Genomic DNA, 14,378 nt, shown 5'->3' with positions numbered 1-14,378 from the left:
AAATCGATATTCATCTTTTAAAGAAATACTATCAAAGGCATAGGCCCAAAGTTTTAACAAACTGCAGCTGTGGTATGAAGACTGACTTCCAAGACAGTGTTGTGTGTTCCCCCTGCTGGTTAGCAATTAACTTCAGAGTACTGTTCCTAGAGGTGGCCACCAAGGTGCTACAGTACCATGAGATGTTCTGCATGCCAGAGAAATAAAAATCAAAACTTACTTTATGAAAGAAATCCCATCTGTTGGGAGGTATCACTCACACACTGCCTAGACAAAGCCCTGCACACACACCCAAAGCTGAAATGTGCACAAGAACCAAATACAGACCTCCCCAGAGGGAGAAAGGAGGACAGAAGAGGAAAAATTTTGAAGTGCCACTTTAAACTCAACAAGGTTGGACTCAGCAAACAACTGGGGGAAGCGAGCTGAAGAGTGAAGGGCTCTTCACTGAAGGAAGGCAGCAGCCTGCCCCCCCAGCAGCCAGCCCTCCCTGACTCCCCAGCCATCAGCTGCCTGCACAACCACAGCACCAAATCCTGGCAGGATGTGCTCCTCCTGAGCTGGCAGCCCCACAGGCTGACCAAGGCTCTGCACTAACATGCACTAATGTGTCTCTGTCACTAACTTCACTAACACTGTTGTTGCAAATGCTTCAGGACACCTGCACAGTGCTAACTAAAACCCAGCTACCAATTCATGTTGCCCCTGACATCTGCGGGAAAAGTGTGGACTGCACGGGAAATAAAGTATTCCTGGCAAGAAGCAGTAAACAAATAGATCCACACTTTGGAATTTGTTGTATTTACAGCAGCCTCAAGGTCTATCCTGTGCAAGGCTCCAGCAGCAGCCCAGGGTCACAGCACCGCACCCAGCTGGTCCCTGGGCTGCCTGGGGAAAGGGGCTGCCCTGCCATAGAAGCCCCTCTGCAGGGCCAGCACTGGCCTGCACGCCTCATCCTAATGGTGGTGAAATGCTTGGCCTGGTGTAAATGCAGGATGGTCTGGTAAAAGCCTGTGGAAGAACCACATCACAGTGCTTGTTCATCTGAATCTTCCTCCTCCACACTGACTGAAAAACGCTATGAACGTAATTTCCAATAAAACTGATCTGGCACGATGGTCAGTGCAGAAAATACTATGTGACAGCAACTAAGTTACAACAGCTACAGTGTAACATAACTGAGGGAAGCCGAGTCACATACGGCTGCTCCCCCAGCACGTGGGGAAGGCACAGCCCTGAAGGCAGCTACACCTGGAACTATAAAAGGACAAAACGTGTCGTCATCTTCAATAAAGCCAGCAGCAATTATTTGGGGCTAGTAGGAGCTGGTGAAACTGGGGAAGCCCAAGAAGTGTTCTGGGCACACCTGGTGGGATCGTGGCACAGGATCGTGGCAGGACGCACATCCCACAAGCCAACAGCTCCCCAGCGAAAACGCAGTGAAGCCGCAACGTGCTGTCCCGCACCGCGCTAATCCGCACACCGCCTTCACGCCTCTCATGTCACCACCACGCCCGCACCAGCTCTACTCTGCGCTCCTACAGCGCTAAGCTCAGCAGCACGTGAGGCAGCACCCACCCCACACAGGGCCGCCCTACCGGCCCCATACACCGCTCCCGGCGACACCTGCAGCGCGCACCGCAGGATCCGACGGCAGCTCCTCAACTCCTCTCGCCGCTGCCGGGACCCGACGGCCGCTGGCTGACAGTCGCTGCTGGCTGACGGTCGCTGCCGCCCAGCCTCACCCTCGTCTCTCGCTCCCTGTAGTCCTACGGTCGGCCACCCCAACCACGGTCCCGGTCCCGAACCCGGCCACGAGCGAGACACGGACCGCCGCCCACCCCCGCTCCGGGCCGCTGGCACATACCTGGCAGGGGCTCCGTCCACGCCGCGTCCCTCGGGGCAGGCGCGCAATTGCGCGGCTACGCCATGGGCAGCGCAGCACCGGCCGGGAACGGAACGGATCCGAACGGGACCCTCACCGAGGCCGACCCAGCGCCGGCCACTGCTGCCCGGCCCGCGGCGAGCGGGAGGAGGCGGCGAGAAGGAGGAGGAGGAGAAGGAGGAGGAGAAGGAGGAGGCGCGCAGCCGCCCGGCCGGCCCCCAGCCCGCGAGTAACCCCATGGCGGCAGCGCCGCGCACAATCGGAGCGGGCCGGGCTGCGCCGTCATTGGGCGCGGGGCGGAGATTGAGCCGGGACAGCCCCGACCGCATCCACGCCTCCAGGGCCCATTCACTGCGCGGACCCAGCTGGGATCCGCTCCGTACCTGAGCACCGTTTGGCTGCACCTGCGCTCCGCCTGCCCGCGGCTCTACCCGCGGCGGGGGAAGGAGATGCGTGATGTGGAGGCGGAGGTTTGCGAGCGCAAGGGGAGGCTTTGCGCCGGAATATGATAGGAGACGTTCTGTACTGACTCTACTTCTCAGCTTGTCAGAGCTCCCATTTCAACACTGAGATTTTGAGTGAAGGGAACTACTGGGCCGGGGTGCCTCTGCTGCACGGCACCGGTTCCGCTGGGTGCTGCCAGCGTGAACAGGGCGACACCAAAAATCCTGCCTCGTTACGGTACCGAGCCACGACCCCCTTACTGACCGAATGAGCAGCTCCCACACTCACGGTGAGAATGGGCAGAAACATGGTGAATAAAAGAGAAGTTTCAGAAAGCTTCACCAAAATTTTACTAGTTCAGCCTGCTTTCAGAACACTGGGGGTCATTGCTACAGTGCTGTGTGACCTTAGAGGCCGCAGGAGTTCAGACAACTTATCCACTTATCCTTGAAATGCCAGCATGCAGCCCATAACAGCCCCCTGCTACCTCTTAATAGTGCTGGTTTCTCCTTTGGAAGAACCTTGCAGAGGCCCACCATGCCTGCCAGGGGTCTGCAAGCAGTTTGGTCTTGGGCAGTGCCGGGCATCCACACTGGGCAGCACTGCTGAGCATCTCACGGAGGCAAAGCCTCAAAATGTTGGCATTAGCTGAGGTCTTTCACAAGTAAACCAAAGGTTGCTATAATAAGCATCTGGTTTGCCTGAAATATTTCAGTAAGCAGCCTTACAACACTTGAAGAAGCAAGCAAAATACAAGTTTGGGCTGCTTCTTGGCAGCCCAAACCCACTTACACAACTTCTGATTTATTTTTAAGTGTTTGAAAAGTTGCGCGTGTCAGAGCATGCAATAATCCCCTATTACTCCAAGTCTATATGTCAGATACAAAATCTGCACAAGAGACGTGGAGGTGGGGGAAGTCCCTTCAGGAAAGAAGAAATTAATATTTTGCAGCACAAAAAGCAACACCTTTATGTCAGCACATATTGTGTCTACTTCACTTCCACTACCTGAAATCCCAGTGTGTTGATCAAAATGGGACTGAGACTTAAGCAGAGCAACAATTACTATTTAAAATACTCATTTAGGTCTCAATCCTGCACAGATTAAGTTAGATAACACTTATTCAAATGACTAACCAAAGCTGTTCATGTGTATGAAGTGTGTGTACAAGTCTTGGTAAAATCAAACTTGCTGTGATCACTATTTGCACTGATATTAGGTAAGAACTGATTCCTGCCCTTAGAGCCACCTTTGTTAGGTACTGAGCATTCGCAAAGATGAGGCTTTACACCACTTCACTGAGGTCTGTAAAACTTCAAGACTTTCCAAGCCATGTTCAACATTGATTTGTAGCTATAAACTCCTCTGTAATTAGTTGATGTATACAAAGTTCAGTGACTTAAGGTAAGTTACTATATATGAGTACAGTTAGGGGAATGTTTGGTTGACAGAGGAACATAATGATTTATTGGCTTTGGCAATGTGTTTTTTAATAATACTTCATGAAAGAACAAACAGAAGACATTTCCTATTAAAATCAAGTTAACTCCTCTCAGCTGTAGTGTTCAGCTGTGGAGAACTGTATATGTAATCTGCATCTTTAGTTACTTTTTAAGCATTTGCTGCTCTAGTGATTCACTTCTTTTCCAGGGCAGGATTATTTCACTTAGCAGCCACTGCCCAAATCCAACAATGCAAAGGATTATCCTCAGTAAGGTACATGAAAGCTGTGGCAAATCATTTTTGCAAGAGAAACCTCTTGCACTCTTACAGAGTGCTGCAGAACTCAGGCTAAGTAAATGCCAATCCTTATCTTAAGGACTGTGCCCCAAGTTAACACTTTGCAGTTTCAATGTCTCTTATTTTTGAGACTGCATCAGTTCTGAGTCATAACCACTAAAGGCTTTTGAGTCTATGTAGACTCAAAATTCATTAGGAATATACTTCTTATATACTTAGCAACAACTAATGAGCTACTCACAAAAAATAAATAAATAAAATTAAATTAAAGGCCATCATCAATTATAACCTCACATTATTATCATAAAACTCCAACCCACTCTGAAGAGTCAGAGGAGTCCACATCACATGAACTAGCATCAGTACCCTAAAACAACATCCTGTATGAAGTAACTGATCCTCTCTAGTGACAGGAGTTATTAATGTGGATACAATTCCAGACTACTTTGTTTGGATCTTTATAATACTAACCCGTATAGGTACATTCTGGCCTTTGTCACTCAAGCCTAAAGATCTCATGCTATAACATAGAGACATCCACACCACTCTGTGTGTACAGAAGCCTTGCCACCAGTCAGGTTCTTCAGTGCACAACACACTGTGTACCAAGCAAGGAGCCAAAAGAAAGAGGGTATAACAGCTTAACTGCTCTATGGAATAACCACTCTCAAACTGATTTGGAGACTCTAATTCTGAAAGCAGGTATTTCAATAAACAAGCAACTTAGCATGAAAACATCTTCCTGTCAAAGCATTTCAAGATCACAGAAATGAATCCCAGGCATTAGTAAGAACTAATTCTTCCTTACAGGTAATTTTATGACTTTATCCATACAATTTTTCATATGAAGTTTCAATTAACAAAATTAAGCCATCTAAAGCTTCTTAGGAAATAACTCATTAATATCAACTAATGAGGTTAAAATTCTGCATTCCTTACAAAACAATCCTGCATTCCTTGAACACCTAGAACTACCAAAGCTAAGTAAATGTTAGCGTTACACTGTTAGGTCTGTCTGTACTTGAAATTCATTCCCTGTCTTAATCCAAAGTACCTTTCAAGTGCTGCAGAAAATCTGGAAAAACTCCAAACAAAAGCAAGTCATATACTACCCAAACCTGGAAGGTACCATGGGTTTTGAGCTCCACACTGAAATCACAAACCTCATTTAAATAACACATTCCTGAAGACTTCAGATTTAAAAATATATCATTTTTTGTGTGTGAAAAACACACAAAAACTCTCTCATGTGTCCAACCATCCCTTCTGTGACTCTTACCTGCTCACCTCACACTGACTCCCCCATATCCAGCACCCCTCTTTGACTCTGATGCACCCCTTATTTTCCTTCCAATATTTTTCTAATGCTTATAGGCCCTCAGCAAAAGAAGTGTAAACTCAACAGACCAGAAGAGGGAGGAAAGAAAGAGACCATATGAGAGAAGGGGGAAAAAAAATTAAAAACAAAACAACAACAAAGATGAAACAAGAAAAATGTGAAAGTAGCATACATCCATGGCTCAATCACTTCTTTTTGGCTGGATCCTTTATTTCCTGTTATATGTTCAGAGCCTCATCCAAAAAGCAATTAAACAGACCGAAATCAACAGGTGATTTTAACCTCTTCAGTTCTGGGCAGTTCTATTTAGATTTGATCAGAAAACACCTAGAACTTCATAGAAATCAAAGATACTAGTAAGACATACACAGACTTCCAGATTAAAGCCTGTGCATTCACCTCTGCGAATACCTAAACTACAGAATTACACATGTGACTAAAATTGTACCTGTGGTCTGCAGGGGTCCCAGATTGCTATATACTACTCTGAACTTTAAAAGTATAAGGCATGCTTGTGGTTGAACATTACATGGCGGATGGAATTCTTCACAGTCAAGATGTAAATGTCACAGCCTAAAACCTTCTCATGTATACAGTGGCATTATTACTTTTTTTCTTACTTTCCTATATACACAGGGTGCCAAAAGTTTTACTGAAAAACAAACAAGACAAACCTGTTTTCTAGAGAGATAACTTAAATAAGCAAAGGCAAGTGAAAGAAAGGAATGCACAACAAAAGAAAGCTATCACTGAGGTTTGATATATTGAATTAGCTATATGACCTGGATATTTTCCTGTAGCCGTTTTGAACTTTTATTCATTTGTTCCTCTCTTTTGCTTGTCTTCACAATCTGATTTGAATGCAAGCACACATCTTGCTGTGTCATGACACAGACATGGAAGGAGGTTCAAGTACAGACAGCATCACAGATGAAACTGAGGAAAATCAAGCATGGAGATTCACAGACTTTTTTTTTTTTTAATTAAATTTCATCGAGTACAGCAAAAATGCCTGAAATAAGACTGTAGTTCTGTCCTGAAATAGAACTGAGTAGATGTTTAGAATCTAACTAAAAATGCTAAAGAAATGAGAAAATATTCCTTGTGTATTCAAAGAAAAAGTTGCAGATAATTGTTTTATTAAATGAAGCTATCATTTTTGTCAGCATTCTGTTTGCAAAAGGTCTTAAGGATGAGGTAAGCGTGAAATTGTTCATTTAAAATATTTGGAGTCCAAAATAGACAATGACATTTCAAAGTGGGAAGATTAGACAAGCGTATACTCTGCTTCCAAAGCAGCTCCCCCACAGTGGAAAGTCACCTAGTTAAACATATTGTCCGCAGGAACTTCAACATCAACCTGTGGTAAAACTTCTAGGTTTGCAATCATAGCAATGGATTGCATAGATTGCAACTTAGTTGAGCTCCAGAACTTCAGGGAAGGAATTCTGCAGTGCCACTCTATGGTTAGAGTTAGAATTGCTCCTAGAGAAAATAGAAGTATTTTTTTTTCCCAGAAAACTACCAAGACCACTACAAAATAAACATGTAAAAATGCACAAACTTTATATTTTCCTCTGAGGTTTTCGGTTTAGATCCCAAGTTACAGATTATTTTAAAAGCATTTCCTTTACATACACTGTACTGCTATTGCTATTCCACAGGACAAATTTAAAATTATATATATATTTTTTTCAATTTTTATTTTCCCAAGGACTTTTTTGCAAGCATTGGGCCTCATTTTTTTTCCTCTCCCTGTGATCTGTAGTGCACTACATTCAATTTTATTTTGCCCTAGACTGCTAATGATTAATGCCTTATGCTGGATATGTGTCTGTTTCCTCCCATGTGCTAGCTTGTTGTCCTTGGAAGAGGAATAACAAACGTGCCAGGGAATGTGACCTATCCATCTTAACTGTCCTTCACTGGAGTCTGAGTGGAGATATAAGACAAGTGCATACATATAATTCCTGAAGGGTTTATACTTAAATTTGACACATGATTTGCTGCTGGAAGACTTTCATGTCATCCATTGATTCATAAAGTATCAATTATTTAGAGCAGATGTGTGTGAACTGCTATCAAAATTCACTCTTTGTTCCCATTCACACATTTTTTTAAAAAAGCCAAATACAATCTTTTTCATTTACACAAAAGATCAAGATCTTGAGAAAACAAAGAAGAAAAAACAATCCAGTCCCCTTACAACCTACCCCTACCAAGCTCTGTGAAGAAAGAATGCCTTATCTTAACATTCAGATGCTTGTAAAGCCACATCAGGCAGACAGTAGAGAAGGTTCTGCACCTGGGAGGAAGCCTGAGTTCCAAAGAAGAGAACCCACTTGAGAAATTGGACATTCAGGGCAGTTTCAGGGGAATATGTATCACTTCAAACACATCTATTGACTGTACGAGTGACAGTGGGGCTTGTGCAGAAAGACAATCTTTCAATAGATAGGTTGAAAGCACCTATAGATGAATGAATAACACCAATTACAGAATAGATCTGAACTCAAAGACTTGCAAAATATCTGTTCACAAGCAGCCCAAAGTATCCCCAGCTGGCTGTAGTTTCATGAATATTCCCCACTAAGGGGCCAAACACAAACTTTGGTAATTTTCACTGCTGCTTCCTGTAAGCCACCTCCATCTCTCTTGCACAACTTAATGTCGACAACCCTTAAGTATCTCTGAATTATTTGTTCCACATAACTGCTAGTGTCAAATGTGAAGGTGACAGCGAGCTGAAGGACAAACTAAATACCTCAGAACCAGTATCCTCTCAGAAATCTTTCCAAGGTTATAATATGGATATCACTTTAAAACAGGAACAATCCCAGCCCAGCTCTATCTCAGGACAGAGAACCTTCTGTGCAAAACAGATTGCTTACAGTCAGCTTGTATCTATTGGATCATCTGAAGTTTATCAGACAGATAAAATTAAACACTCAGTGCTGTTGAAAGCCATGGTCAAAGAGAAGAAAAAAGAACAAGGAAATCAAGGGCAAGTTATACTTTTAGCAGAGAACACGAATTCACACAGCCAGTAAAGCAGATATTTAGATATTTCATTTTCGATGTTGTCTTAAGGACTTTGTTTTATCCTGAAGGTCAGGAGTTCCATCTGCACCAGCATTTTTTTTCTGAGGTAGTCACACAACAACAGGTGTCTACCATTGCTATATGGTCCCACAAGAGGCTTCTATGCCCATACTGAAACATTTGTGCTTTCCTGAACTAGCCAAAACATACCTAAAATATTGAACTTGCACAAACTGTAGTAGACCAAGACTATGAAGAGAGATTTAGTGCTTGCATTTTCTTTTTGATACCGTAATTTGCTCTTTCCAAAAACAAAACAAAAAACCTCACAAAGACAAAAAAAAAAAAAAAGAAAAAAAAAAACAAACAAAAAACTGAAATGCAATGTACCTTTTTAAGGCATTGACAGATAAAATTTACCTCCTCTAGAAACCATATCGATGTAGCTAAATATACACAGAAAGATCTGTAAGCCACTGAGCTCCTTGTCACACTACCACATTTTTGTGTGTCTTTCAGGTATTAGATGTCAGTATTTTTTAATTTTTTTTAATATCAAGAGTCAACAGAAACAGAATGGTTAACTACACTGAAAATTGATCCTAATGAGCGAGCCCCAATACTGTCACTGTGAGGGTGAGAAGGGCGTCATGCTAAAGCATACTGGCTGGCCACCATCTGCCTCATCCTGTTTCTCACCAATCACTTTGTTAATGAGAAGTAATTAATTCCAGAAAGAAGATATAAGAACAGATTTGAATAAACACTTAAAAATCAAGAACAAGTCTGAACTGTGATCAGACTGTATGTGCATCTCTTATAACAATTAGTGCAGTACAAGAGAAACCAGTCAACAGGACAGAAGCTGTATCTCAGTTACCTGATAATAGGGTGAATTACCTCCAACCAATTCCAGTGTGGACTGTACACCCACTGGAGCACATTAGGTGTGCTTCTGGGTCACAGTTTAATTTCACCCAGAAGGAATCCTATTTGTCTTGTGCAACTTGCTTCATCATGTAAACCAAAATGCCACAGGGATGAATGGCCAGGAATTTGGCTTCCAAAGCCTACCCCTGATTCAAAGTGAAATGCTGAATTAGACATACACCCTGCAGCTGAAAGGACACAATTTTAGTCTAGCTGGTCTACAGCCACCCAAACAGATCAGAAAAGCTTACAGACAAGATACTGCAGGGCACTGACAACACTAACAATTGCTGCCTGAAAAAGAGTTATCTGACGCTGTTTCAGGATACTTGTACACAGAGCAAGTTCAAATTCACAAAATATTTTTACACTCTGCTTCATAGGGGCTAAGCAACATTCATGTACTGCTCTGCCTCCTGCTCTTCCTGTTTTCACTCCTCATGTTATCTAGGCATTGTACAGACCTTCTGCTAGGGACACCTCCACCAAATGTGAACTTCAGGAGATGGTAGAATCCCTTCTCCCCAGTTCTTCTCCTCAACAAAGAACAAGTGATGCTTCCACTACACCTAGAACCTTGAACACTTGTATGTGTGATATGGTACAGACATGCCAGAGGAGATAACACCTACTTAAAAGCATTTCTAGAATGGCTTTACTTTTTCCACAGTAAAGACAGTCTAACTCCAGTCACATTTCATCATATGGGATGCAATTCTGATCCCTGTAAAGAAAGCAGAATTATTTCTGTCTAAAGCTTCAAAGTTAGAAATATAAAAGACAGCAAATTCTCTTTAATGCAAAAGGGATTGCAAAGATAATTTCATTACAATTCTGTGAGAAATACCACATCCATTTATGATGAAACAGATTTATTCAGCACAGCTATGAGAATACTTTTTCTTCCTTTTCTTTTTTTTTAAACAAAGAAAAATAGCTGTTTCTGTGACACAATATACTTTCTTTTACTAAAAAAGTGCTACAGTTACCGCTAGTAACACTATAATATGAGGGAAGGCACAATAATGGCAGCAGAGCGGCAAAAACCAAGGTACTGCAAGAGAAGACTTCTCAAATGCAACAGACAAAGACACAAAGGAAAAAGAGCTACTTTCCCTCAGAAGACCTCAGGTATGTGAAGATCTCCAGAGACAGACCCTTGTCTCCACTGCCAACCCTTAAACGAGGTCTGGGAAGAGGTGGATCCTGGCCCAACCCTTTTCAGTCGCTCAGGTACACTGAATGCACCTGAGCTCCCCTGGGTTGGCACCAGCTTCCACCAGGTGCTCAGTCAGCTCTTCAGGCCATGACTTGGCATTTCTGCTACAGGTAGTATACTAAACCATCTTTATAGTGGAAAGGCCAACTTAGCATCTGTTAGGTCAAGTTAACAAAAGACAGACAAAGCATAAGACTGAGCTACACTCTTGCAGTCACAAGAAAGACAGTGTTTAAAAGAAATCCCAACCTAAGTGGTAAAACTAGAGCTTCTGCTGCTCTTCATGCATTTGTTCTGTTTCTGTAGCTTAAAAGAAATAATAATAAAAAGTCCAAACCAACATATTCTGCAGTTTAGTACAATTCTCATTCTAGTTTTTGAAATGCCACTGAAAGCATAGTCTTTGGTAACTATTCGCATATATGTCCATTTCTTACTGTAACCATAGACATTTCCCATAGGGGCATAAACTGGGGAACATTCTTAGCTCAGATTTGTTTTCCCCGTGCATCCACACATGTGGTGAACAGCTGTACAAGTTGTAAAATTTTCTTTACACATTGCACATGTTTTTGAATATAGTATGCATGTACATGTATAAAGGAAGTCCTAAAGCAAAATAACACATTATATCTTCTTACTTTTTTTTTTTTTAAATATTTCTGTGGTTTTTGGTTTGTTTTTTTTTTTTCCCAAATAAAGACAAATGTTTTCTGCTTAGCTTCCACTTACAAAATAATAGCAGTTAATTATTCATAATTACAGGGATTCCAGTTTTTAACGTGAGCAACTATCTCCACTGTGGCAAAGAATCAAATGCTGTCAAAACCAAATCTGCAAAGCAACTGTTACTATGCTATTGTGATCAGCTCCGCTGCAATAAAACATAGAAATGAAAATGTAAATTGTTACTTGTATATACATTTTTCTCCAGGGTATTATAAGCAAAAATTGAAAACAGCTGAAATTGTGTCACCCTTCCAGAAAGTAAATATTGCTAATATGAACCTGATGTGTTAAAGGGTGGGGGGAAGCTCCAGAGACCAACGTTCCCTTCATTAATGCTCTACCACCAAATTAAAGAAAGGTGGGGTGATTTCCCCATCTCTGGTGAGAGCTCAGTTTTCTGAACACAGCTAAATCATACCCCGAAGAGCTATCTTATCTGCAAGGCTCGTGAAAAATATCCGAAGAGTAAATAGTTAGCATCTGGAATGGACCACACTGCATGAAGTAACAGTTATTTCATAGGAGATTTCCCATGGTAGATATTCCCAAACCCAAGCATGAGGTCTTCACTCCCTCCCACGCCCACCACAAATGATATCAGTTAAGTGCTGTGCTATACTATTAATACACTCAGGGAAATTTTAAATAACAAAGTACATACTGCCAAGTACAGTAAAACGATACCTTCTTTCTTGGTTATTAGAAAACAAAAATTAAGGGCAGCTCCATTTAATGAGAAGCACCTCCCTTTGCTTCCATCTTTCATCTGCCAGCAAATGCAGCTATTACACATGTGGTTTATCACAGACTAGAAAGGAAAGTGATACACAAGCCACTGCTGGATTTAGTTATATAAATCTGAGCAATGCTTTTGTTCAGTTAGTTTCTTTCTGCTCTCTTACAGCCCTAATATTAACATTTGAAATGCTTCCACAGAATGCTCATTCTTCCAAACTACTTTACAAAATATATATATATATTTTTTAAGCAGCTACATAAGGCAGAAATGTATTGTTACTTGGGTTTTAATGTTGGCAGGTACAAAGAAAGATACAGTCAATTGTACACAGAATTTGTCTGCAGGTAGGTCTTTCATTTCCCACACATCTTCTGCATCCTCTAAAACTGGTCAGATTAAATTTAAATATTTTCTCTCCAATGTAATAAAATTAGCAAAAAGTATTTTCATCTTATGGGTATGACAGGACAGCTTATAAAAGAAATTGTCATCTAATATGAGAAATTTCACAAAATGTTTTCAATGCAATGTATTATGATGACATTCTTCTTTCCTCTTCCTGTATTGTACATGTCAAACAAGCTTTTACCATTTGGCATTAAATTTTGCAACTTTCAGTATTAACTTGTTTGTTCTACAGATTAATCTGGTGCTTTGATTAAGGATATCATCTTCCCCATCTTTTCCAGTGATATTTTCAGGGAACTTTATCAACAGCTCTCATCTTCACCAAGCCTCAGTTCAATAAACTACTGATGTGTTTACCAGCAACTTAGTAAGTCATGCCACTCTGAGTTAATGAAGTTGCTTGTGTGTCTTGACTTCAGTAGTGCTGACTAAAGCCCTAATGACCTCATCTACCTGGAGATATACAAGTTGAAATCCCTCACTATTTCAGGTTATGTGAGCTCAAATCTCCTGTTGGTACCAGCAAACAAATACTGGCCAAAGATCAACCCTCAAACAAAGATGAGAATCAGACCAAAATCAGCAGAGGTGAAAAGTACACACTGCTTTGTAGCATATGGTATTACACAGCTGCCACCCTGTCCTTTCAGCTCTACTTAACTTATTGGGACAATTTGGACATTACTTGACATGCATGAGAGTAGCCAAATCAGGCCACTTCAGATTTAAAAACCTCTGCACTTCAGCATTTAGACATATGTTCACCAGATATTTTTCTCTCCCAAAAGTTAGAATGTCAGTTTTGTTGGTTTGTTGTTCCCCCTCCCCCCTTTTTATTGCAGCAGTTGTCATGTAGTTAAGCCGCTGTTGATGGACAGGTGAGAGACTGGATTTCTACCATCTGAGGATTATCCTCTCAGCTACTATAAGAGATACAGTAATACATAGGGCCTGTTTTCTGGTGGTGTTGTTGCTGCGTTTTGATTTTTTTTTGTTCCAGCAGACATCTTGTAGATGGGAAGGAGGGGAAAGCTGGAGAGATCCCTAGAGCAGGAATGCAACTTCTAATAATGACTTGCAGATGTCAGAGTAATATTCAAGGATCTTCCTATTAGTCCAAAGCTATTGTTTGTAACATATACAGAATAAAAGTCTCATATACATGGCTGTAAACAAACTCCTCATCTAAACAAATTGTGGTTCACCAACTTCAGCCCTGGAGGAAGGAAGGGATGAAAGGCTTAAAAAGTGCCCAGTTTTACAGTGTCACACTCAGATTATCTTATTTTGCCATTATACTTCAGAGGTGAGCTATCTCTATTGTTTGGGTTCCAAATCACCACCAAATCACCAAATTCCACTGCTGGAAATGCCAATGATAAAGCAAATAAAACCATACCCAATACTATGAGATATTTGTGTTCAAAAATTTAGTAGTAATAAGAGAAGATGGGAGTTTTCATATAGAATTTTTAAAATCACTTCCAAAAGGAAAATGAAAACATATTCAAGTTGTGCAGCTCAATATATCTTGGAGTGTTGAAATGCATCCAACTTTCACAGTAAATAGTATAATATGTAATCAATTATATTTCAGCAGCAAATATTAGGATACTGAATGCCCCCATTTACAAGTAAGTCCTTTCAAGGCTTCAATTTCAGATAGTCTTATTCACATAAGCTGTTTAATAGATATTTTTCAATATAAAGTTAGCATTTGATCTTTATGCCAGTTCTTAATTACCAGACAAACCTCTAGCATTATGCCTGATGTAAAGCAAGGGCACATTGGAGGTCACATTTCTTTCACACACAAAAATAAGCCACTCACGGTATGTCACCACAGAAGAGCTTTGTAACCACGTCACCAACAGGGATTAACTTGATTGCACCTATTAGATT

At 41.5% G+C, this 14,378-nt stretch overlaps 1 protein-coding gene across 1 annotated transcript in view; it reads right to left on the bottom strand.

The window, feature by feature from the left end:
* Window positions 1-1,897, bottom strand: part of TGFBR3 (transforming growth factor beta receptor 3) — a 106,735-nt gene extending 104,838 nt beyond the window's left edge. Inside the window, exon 1 of the mRNA XM_015870365.2 lies at window positions 1,868-1,897. The gene's annotated coding sequence lies outside the window, so the exon portion shown is untranslated. The remainder of the gene's footprint in view (window positions 1-1,867) is intronic.
* Window positions 1,898-14,378: the final 12,481 nt, after the last annotated feature.

The sequence above is a fragment of the Coturnix japonica genome, chromosome 8 (assembly GCF_001577835.2).
Source record: "Coturnix japonica isolate 7356 chromosome 8, Coturnix japonica 2.1, whole genome shotgun sequence".
Lineage (NCBI taxonomy): Eukaryota > Metazoa > Chordata > Aves > Galliformes > Phasianidae > Coturnix > Coturnix japonica.
The sequence above is the reverse complement of the archived record's forward strand: the minus strand, read 5'-3'. Positions and strand labels throughout refer to the sequence as shown.